Source organism: Poecilia reticulata, chromosome 6 (assembly GCF_904066995.2).
Source record: "Poecilia reticulata chromosome 6, P_reticulata-male-v2, whole genome shotgun sequence".
Classification (NCBI taxonomy): domain Eukaryota; kingdom Metazoa; phylum Chordata; class Actinopteri; order Cyprinodontiformes; family Poeciliidae; genus Poecilia; species Poecilia reticulata.
The window spans coordinates 12,434,098-12,443,544 of record NC_088835.1 but is presented as its reverse complement, the minus strand read 5'-3'; positions in this window follow the sequence as shown (position 1 = coordinate 12,443,544).

Below are 9,447 nucleotides of genomic sequence, written 5' to 3'. Positions count from 1 at the left end.
GAACTTTTAGGATATAAATAAGCTTCGACTAAATGTTTCGCTTTCGTTTTGATCCACTCCAGTCTTTCAGTTCTTCCAGCTTTACCCTGTATTCACCTCAAGTCGCCTTCCGGTCAACTCTACACCTTTTTCCTTTACCTGTCGAACAAGGCAATCTCCACAGGCTGCCACCAATTTCTAGGGATTTCATATAGAGTGAATCTTCCACCACACGCTTGCCAAAAAAAAAAAGACGCATTCTGGTCTTATTTTACAAAAACATCTTCTTTCACATGTTTAGTGTCCTTCCTGCTTTTGGCAAAATGACCAGCATGATTGTGACTAAGAGTCCTTGTCAACAGATTATTCCACTGGAGCTTTGAAGCACTGCAGCTCCTCTAGAGTTACCATGAGCCTCTTGGCTGCTTCTCTGATTATTGCTTCCTTTGCCCTGCCTGTCAGTTTAGCTCAGGGGTTCTTATGCTTTTATTTGAAAGTTCAAACATGATTTTTCTTTTCTAAATATGTTCACTTAGGTCTGGAATGAGAAGCAATAAGTAAAACAAATTCCTTAAAATCTGCCTTAAAATTGATGTGTTTTAACTCGCACAGCAATAATCAACCTTTTTTTTTTTTTTTTTTTCCAGAAGAAAACGCTGACCAGTGGGTCGTTGCAGACGGCCGCTTGTACTGAGTCAGGTTCTGGTTCTGCTGGAGGTTTCTTCCTTTTAAAGGGAAGTTTTTTCTCTCCACTGTCGCTACACGCATGCTCGGTATGAGGGACTGCTGCAGAGTCAACGAAACGAGAGTAATTGTCACTAGGTGCTCGTTTAGAAGGAGTGAATGCTGCATGTCAGTGACTCAATGCAGTCGGCTGGGTTTCCTAAATGATCTTTTCGTAAAGGGAATTGAGACGACCACTGTTGTGAGTTGGCAACATGAAAACACTGAACTGAATTGACTTTCATCTGACTTTTAAAGACTAAACCTACATCTGGCAGAGCGATAAATAATTTAGGAGTTAGCTGGAGAAGTCGGTATGTAGAAGCATGTCTGAATTTAATGCTGCTCTGTCATGCAGGGTCGTTTTATTTTTATATTATTCATTTTCAGTGTTGCTATAAGTGGTATAGCATTTTAGAGTCTATAGACATCAATATATTTGACCACATCGGTTATGCTTCCCCCCCTTTTGGAAACACTTAAAGTGTTTCCAGCCTCTGGATTGTGATTGTAGGAATCCAGATTATGATTCTATTATTTAACAGATGGATTATGTTAATTCACAGGTAATTATTTGTTGGATGTTTGGAGTAAAACTCATCTAAACTCTCACCAAAGGAGAGTCACATAAGCCGGAGCGAAGCCGACCGGCAGTCAGAGCCACAGTCGGTGGCTCCGGGTCGAGGCCGGTTCTGTTCCCGTCTCTCTGAAACAAACTGGGTTTCTACCCTGAAGTTACGTCCGTCCATTCAACCTTTTTTTCCTCTAAACACCCGCTTTGCAATCCCATTGCCTCTGCTCCTTTCTTTATTCAATAATCCCAGATAAACCATATTTGTTTTGGATTAGTCTCAACATGTTTGCAGATGCTGTTTTTTTTTTTTTTTTTTAAAGCCTGGAAGACTTTTGAAGAAAATTACTATTAGTTTTTTCTAATTATGAATCTCTACTCGTACTCGAGAGGCACGTGTCACACCATCACTGTTTTCAAACCAGAAATCCTCTCATTCTCTGTTGCTTTTTCCAACCCTCGTATTAAATCACTCATCTCGGCACTTTTGCACAAATTTATCTCTCCGTGGCAGTGAAATGCGGCGCTGCTGGAGGAATGTAAAACAGCACAGCAACAAAGAGGTGTGGGAGCAGTTCTTTGGCTCGGTTGTAAATTAAAAACCTCTTTCTTCTTGCAGGGCGCGTTCCCTTGCATCTGGTGAAATTTAGAAGTGCTGTTTAAATCTCAGTCGCTGCGTTTCCCCCCACTGCCTTTGTTTATTTGAAGGAAGAGAGAGAACTGGAAGGAAATATGTCATGCTCACGTTCATTTTTCAGATCAAAACACAGATACGGAGGAGTTATTGGCGAAGCGTCTTGGAAATGACGAGAATGCCCTTTTCACAAAGCCTGAAACCTCAACAACTCATAAACATGATCCAGTGGAGAATGGGAGCTGGTAAGAATGTTTCTGTCTTTATTAATGCTTCTATTTTTTACATTCTTTTTCCTGATCAGCCTCTCCAACGCTGTTTTTGTGACCTACTTGTTATGTTGTGACACATTTTTTTCATTCTTACCACAGTCTTTTTTTTTTCTTTCTTATTCATTGCAATGTGTTATTAATGGAGCTGCGTCTTGTGCACAAATAGATCCTGACAGCTTTGGACCTCTCTGTTGACGCTGGGAGCCTCAGCAGTACCTGACTTATGACTCCTCATGTTAACATAAAGACCTGATCCTGTCTGAACATCTTCCAGTGAGGGAAACCGCCCCCCCCCCAAGGTGCAGCTGTTGTGCAATAGTGAAGATTATCTTTCTATTTAGTCTAAATCGGACGAACAGATGTCTCAAGCCTAACTGTTGCTGACTTGAGGGGAAACGTTGCAATGTTCCAATTAGATTTTGCTGCGCAATTTGAGACATTTTCTCTGAAACCTTTGTGTAAAAATGTACAGTTTTCAGATTAAACGAACTTCACTGGTCCACACAGCAGTCCTGGCTCCAGACAAAAAGGTACAGTGCAGTAAAACTACTCTTAATAGTATCTTTTTCCAACAAAGTTACTCAAGTGAATGTAACAAGTACTACCCACTTTTGAACATAGACAACAACTTAACAAGCTTAAGGTGCTGTATTGGTATTAGCCAGTCCTCTTTTAGCTAACATTACCTGCATCCAACAGCTTTACTCAACAGTCTGTTAGTTTCGGGGAAAAAACTGTGCAAAGTTCTTTGTGTTTTGCTGGTTTGCTGCCATGATTCTAACACACCTGCGTAGCTCCGCACAGCAGCAGCAGGTCTCCCTCACTGCCGCACAGGTGTAAACCCAGCGCGAGCGTCTCAGCCATACGATATGAGCGCTCATGTTGCGTTTAAAGACGGCTCGGAAAAACAGGTTACGACGGATTAAACAGTTTTAACTGCTGAAAAAAGTGATGAAATGCTAAAATATCGGAACTGCGGAAGCTCCTGCTGTATCAAATCGATATGAGAATAACAGAGTTGGCCACTTAAAGGTAAAAGCAACAAACAGCTTCCAGTCCAGGGGGGGCACGGCAATGCCCCCCAATGCCACATAAAAATAGCCACTGGATGTTGATGAGTTCACATAGGGTTGCTCATTTTTGGCCCATTCTCATCATTTCTGTTGGAAAACTTGGAGTTTTCCTCCACCTTTCTTAAACATCTTTATCTTATCTTTAACTGAAGGAGAAACGTCTGGGATCAGGCTGCGCGTAATGCCGTGTGACGCATTTGTTTTGGGTTTTGTTTTCCTCTTGAGATCATTTCATGCCTTTGAAATTTCTCTCTGCTCTGGTTTGATGCCCAAACTATGATCCTACTCACGCCGTGTCTACGATGGCGCTGTTTTCTTCTAATTAATTAAATTCAATGATATTTTGATCAAAATAAAATATTTTCAGCATCATTCACATGTCCTCTGAAAGAACAATGTTCTATTATTGATACGATGTGTATTTATTTGGCATAAAAACATTTTGGTGAGACATAATGGACTCGAATTTGTTGCATTTAGACTGTGAATTTTTTCCAGTTTAGTTTAAAACATGTTTCTTTTTGTGGGGACAAAATGCTAATCATGCCCTAGAATCGGGCGTTGACAAAACTGTTCAAGCTTTCGTCATTGTTTTAGAGCGACTCCAGTTCTCGAGTGGATGAAAATGATGAGGCATTTTCTTTTAACGTAATTTGTTTATTAATATAAACATAGAAATTTGGTTTAAAAAATACAAAAATAAAAGTTTGTGATGATTGGTCCCACTTGTTTTTTTATTTTTCTAAAATCAAACAAACTTTTTATCTTTAGCTTTCTAGCAGACAACTAAGTGTTTTTTTTTTTTTTGTTTTTTTTTTTCCAGAACTGACTGATATTTGGATCGGTTCAAACTCTAATCTGTCCACAGCATGAAGCTGCCAAAACCAAGTTTCCCTGGACAAAACATTATACCTCCATGACTGAAGCAGGTACTCTTTTGGGAAACGCTGTATGTATAACAATGGGGAATTTGTTTGTGCCTTTCTTCTGACTGATACATTTGTGCACTGAAGTCATTTTCATCCTTTGCAACCTCTCTGGAAACCACAGCTTCAGATAAAGGGCGCAAATGAGCAAACATAAAGGAAAGCCCACCAGGACTGCTTTGGCACACTTCGAGTTTATCCGATTCGCTATAACCGATGGCAGGTGTGAGCTTAAGAAGACTGAATGTAGAAAAAAAGTCGAGAGGTGCTGCAAGAAAAAATGATTAGTTTAAGTGTGTGCGCCTTTATGAGACCCAGGATATTGCAGTTTTTAAATGATTTCCTCTTATAAATGTGTTTTCAGTTGAATATGCCACATTAAGCTTGAAAGGATTGATCAAAGTTTCACTTTTTTGCATTACGACAATCTGGCAGAGTTGTGTTGACCCTTGAGCGTCACGCTGTAATGCTCCGTACAACCATATAATGCTTTGTTTCTGCATGAAAATGACATGGACATATAAAAGTACACCTCCAGGGAAACAGCCAGTGGATAACATATTGTTGGTGACTCATGAGCAGTGACCAGGTCTGCAGTAATGAGTGTCTCCGGTAATGATTGCCCACATCCCACACCAACACGCTCGGCCTCTTCGTGCGTTTAGCCATGTTACTCGGAGTTGCACTGCTCCACTTTTCCACCAGGCTGTGGATTCAAACCACAGTTAGACTTATTATTTATGGATGATGGCACTTTATCAGATCCTCTGTGTGTCATCACGGGGAAAAAACACAGCAACAAGGGGGTGTGGGAAAAGCGCACTTTTGACTTTTATTCCACTCGGAGTTACAGAACGGGTTTCCTTTCATGTCCGTTTTCTGGGTTCTGGTGGGAATATTGGGAGGATCTGGTGAGGAATAAAACCTCCAATTTATGACAAATCACTCTGAGTAGAAACAGAATGTAATATTATATATTTCTGACCTCGATAGGTTTCTTTTTTTTTCCTTCTCCTCCTGAAATTTAAAATAGATGACAAGGAGTTAGTGTAAAAAGTTTCAGCCTAAATTGCAACCTTTGTGACGTTTGCTTTGAGGTGGCAGATAACGCGTCTCAGCTTTGACACCACGTCTCAATTGTGTCAGATTGGCGGGTTAATTTCTGACGGTCAAGGGCAGCGAGTGAGATAATTCTGATTGCGGAACAAGGTGGTGACAGAGGCAGAAATAAATGGTCGGACTTGTTTTCTTGTTCTCTGAACTAAGGCTCTTGGGAAGGCTAATTAGTGAAGGTACATTAACCATGCCTTGCGTCAGCTTCCCTTCCACCTCATGTGAAATAAAAGAAGTCTGTCTCAGTGTTTACAGTGCCACGAACAAGTATTTCCTCTTCACAGATTTCTTCTGCTTTTCCATTTTTGCCACATCTAAAATGTTTAATATGAGGCCAAAAAATAAATAAATAAATGAATCACCTGAGTAAACACAAAATTCATTTTAATTTAAAAAGCAATAATAATAAAAAAAAAAATCCACATGTATATAAAACAAATAATCACATTTGGACCTAATAACTAGTTGTGCCATCCTTGTTTATTCACCTCAAAACATTTAGGTGTGAGGAAAAGAATAATAAAACGAGTCCATCTTCATCAGACGTCATCCGTGTCCTGCTTCTTGCGCTGTCAGGCTGCTGGGAAGAATCTGCCTCAAACTGAATGAAAACTTCCTTCTCTCTGACAAAAGTGACGTACGCAGAAGACGGAGGAGTAACGCTGTGCGGCTGCGCAGGGCGATGACAGAAGAAATTACACGCATTACATCAAATTCTGCACTAATTAACGCCGGAGCAGTTCCGCTCATCAGCATTATCTCCACATCTGTGACATTTTTTTTCCCCCCCCGCAGTATCTCTGTTTGGTGCAAACGGAACAGCTGCGGCTCTCTGGTTTGTCCGCTGAGCCTGATCCATTTCTCTGCTGAAGATTAAATAGGTTTGTATTTGGACTATGATTGGTTTGCTGCGTCTTCTCTTGCCAGCCTCCCGTTCTCCCAGCTTCAGTGATTTGTCAGAATTCCTACCCACTTTTTTTCTGTGTGGTCTCTTTCTATCTTTATCTTCCGCCCTCATCCCAGCCCATCCCCCCCCCTACCCCTCGCTCCCTTATTATCTTCTCGTGATATCAAGCATTAGGCTCTGCTCCTCTATTTCCTCGTCACACTGAGCAATATTTTAGAGTTAGATGAAAGTCCATCAATCCCCTTTGGCTTGAGCAGGCGTGCCAGCTGGAAATGGGATACGACGAGTATAATCTACCTAGAATAGGAACTGTTTTAACTGTGCAGTTAAACTACTACAAACTACTGTGCAGTTTGTTTACTGGTGCAGTTTGTTTTGGGGTGGCCTGGACGGCCACCCCAAAACATGACCCAAACCAAAACCACTGCATCACAAATCGAAAAGTAACACCACTTTACAAAGGAACTACACTTTATAACATGGACGTCATTTAACTTTTTCCTGATTGCACTTTTAACTTTTTGTATCTGAAATTGTATCCTAGAGATGCTGGTATTTTGTCACCTGAGCAAGCAGGTAACTCATAGATCGCATTTTTGTTTGGTAATTAATCCAGAAATGAATGGAGTAGAAAGTAAAGGTGCAAAGATAAAAATTTATTTGGTTCCAGGACGTGTTATTGTGGAAGGAAATGAAATGGCAGAAACTCTGGCAAAAACAGGTTATGAAGAGAAAATCCACAGAACTACAAGTTCCATTGAGTAAATCTGACATTAAATTGTTCATTAGGAAACACACACAAAGGGTCTGGCAAGAGTTTTGGGATTTCCAGAAAACAGAAAAACATTCATATATAATACGAAAACACATTGGATTAGCAAGGGAAACAAGATGGAATAGGAAAGAAGAAAATGCAATCACTCAACTCAGAATAGGACATCCAACAGGAACGTTAATATATTGTAACCAGCAGGAGACAGTGGAACATGTACTGCTTCAGTGTAATAAATACAAAAACATCAGGAATTCACATTATCTGGACTCTTAGAGGAAAAATCAGCCAGCATATTCAATAAGATTATTTTATTTTTATTGGATTATTTAGTCGCATATAGTTTTTCTGTTTTGTTTTTTTCATCCTGCCCATTCTACAGATTCACCCTCCAGTCCAGTGGGGGGCAGTAATGCACTTAAACTAGTCTGCCAACCGCCAATCAAATCAAAAGAAGAAGTTAAACCGAAATGCTGCTGTACTAACCTCGGTGAGAGGGGAAAAAAGGCCAAGCCTGCCTGGTTTCATATATTTTCCAACATTATCTACATGATTTGATGTGTAAATAAGTGCAGGTGTGTCTCCGTTGATATAAGTGTCTATCAAACTATTATTCTAGCAAACTGTGGATCATTTCATGTTGCCTGTTACTTCACAGAAATGGCAGCAAGTTTCCAGCTAACTCAACTGAACTTCTCTGGGGGAGAAATTAAATCTGTACGGCTCGGTAACATCATGCGCTACGACTCTCGTGTTTTTAAAGTTTCTTTAAGACAGACATCAAAAGATATGTGATGTCTGATGACAACTGTTTTTCTCCCTTTTTCGCTGACACACTGCTGATACAAGCCCAACATAAAGCTTTTAATGGCGCGTCTTAGCAGGTAAATGTTGCTTCTCCTTTCTAAATCGGTTTTCCAGGGCTGTATGTCATGTTTATTAGTTGTTATTGGTCATACTTGGACCCTAAATCACTTTTAGGGAAACATTAGTTCAGCCTGCAGACAGAAAAATGGAGACTCGAATACCAGATCGGAACTAATGTTGCACATTCGTCTGTTAAGTTTTGCTCTCTGTGTGCGTCTTCGTTGAAAAGACTTCAAAAACTTTTTTTTAATGTTAACTAGTAAATATCTGTTCATCAAGTATCTTAACAGTTTGTTAATGGGTAGTTTTATCTACATATTCTGAAGACAATGATCTTTTTGGGTTACTTTGTGACCCAAGTTGGGGATGAGTTTGACACTCTTGGCGTAGACCACACACTTTGAACAGGTTTGAGGTCGAGGCCATTTCAAAAACTTAATGTTGCCCTGCTTTATTTGCTCCTAAACCATTTTTTGATGGGTGTTTGAGTCTGGGTCGTGTTACAACGCCCAACTGCATCACAGTTTGGACCATCTGGCTGTTGAGCTCAGGTGAAGAAAAAAAGCTGGATGAACTCCTCCATCCACTCTGTGCATAGCACCGTTACCCCCACAGCATGATGCTGCCATCACCATGGTTGACAATGTTCAATGATTTGAAAGCCACAACTTTCGCAAACCTTCTTTTTGTCAAACGGTGCAATGTGTCAAACCATTTTTTTCCCCCCCAGAAGAAGGTTTGGGTGCCGCAAATTTCAGTTCAGATTTAATCCTGTGGTAATATTGCATCTCCATTTAAAATAAAAAATACAAATGTACTTTTCTTACCCAAGCTTAGGAATTGGACCCAATTGTTTGGACTCTAGGAGGATGCTTGCCTTTCCAAATCAAACCCAGTTGTCTGAATTTACCACAGTTGGACTGCATTTTAAACTGGAAACATCTCGAGGACAATCAGTGGAAAAGCACAACTTTAAACTTCGTCAACAAAGTATGAAGCAAAGGTTCTGAATATTTATGTACATGCAATTTTTTTTTCTATTTCTAATAAATTTGCAAAAAAAAAACAACTTTTTTCCACATCGTCATAATTTGGTATTTTTGTGTAGAATCTTGAGGAAAGAAATTAATTTAACACAGTTTGGAAAAAGACTAACGTGTAAAAAGTGAAGCGCTGTGAATGCTTTCCGGATGCTCTATGTATGTATGTATGCTATGTATGATCCAATCCTAACCTCGCCGCTGCAGTAGGTGATGGAGATGTATGTGAAGACAGACTGCCTCCTGCTCGCCGGGAGACAGCAGGACAAGCATGGGAGGCGGGAGCAGCGCGATGTGCTTTCACACTGCAGTTTGAAACGACACGTAGAGAGGGGGGCCTTTGCAACCCTTGCCTCTCAGGGCTCCTTTGGCCTGTGTATAATTGATGAGTAAAGTGAATAAGAGATGAGTTTGTGACTGTCAGCCTGCCTGATGGGGACGGACAGAGCTCAGGTTTGGCTCCCCTCATCTGGACGATGATGACCGTCACGGTGATGCCTGTGTTTCCTCCGTGACTCCGCCTGTGCTGGACCGCGCCCAGAGTCTTCGTCACCTCTGGATGGCAACACA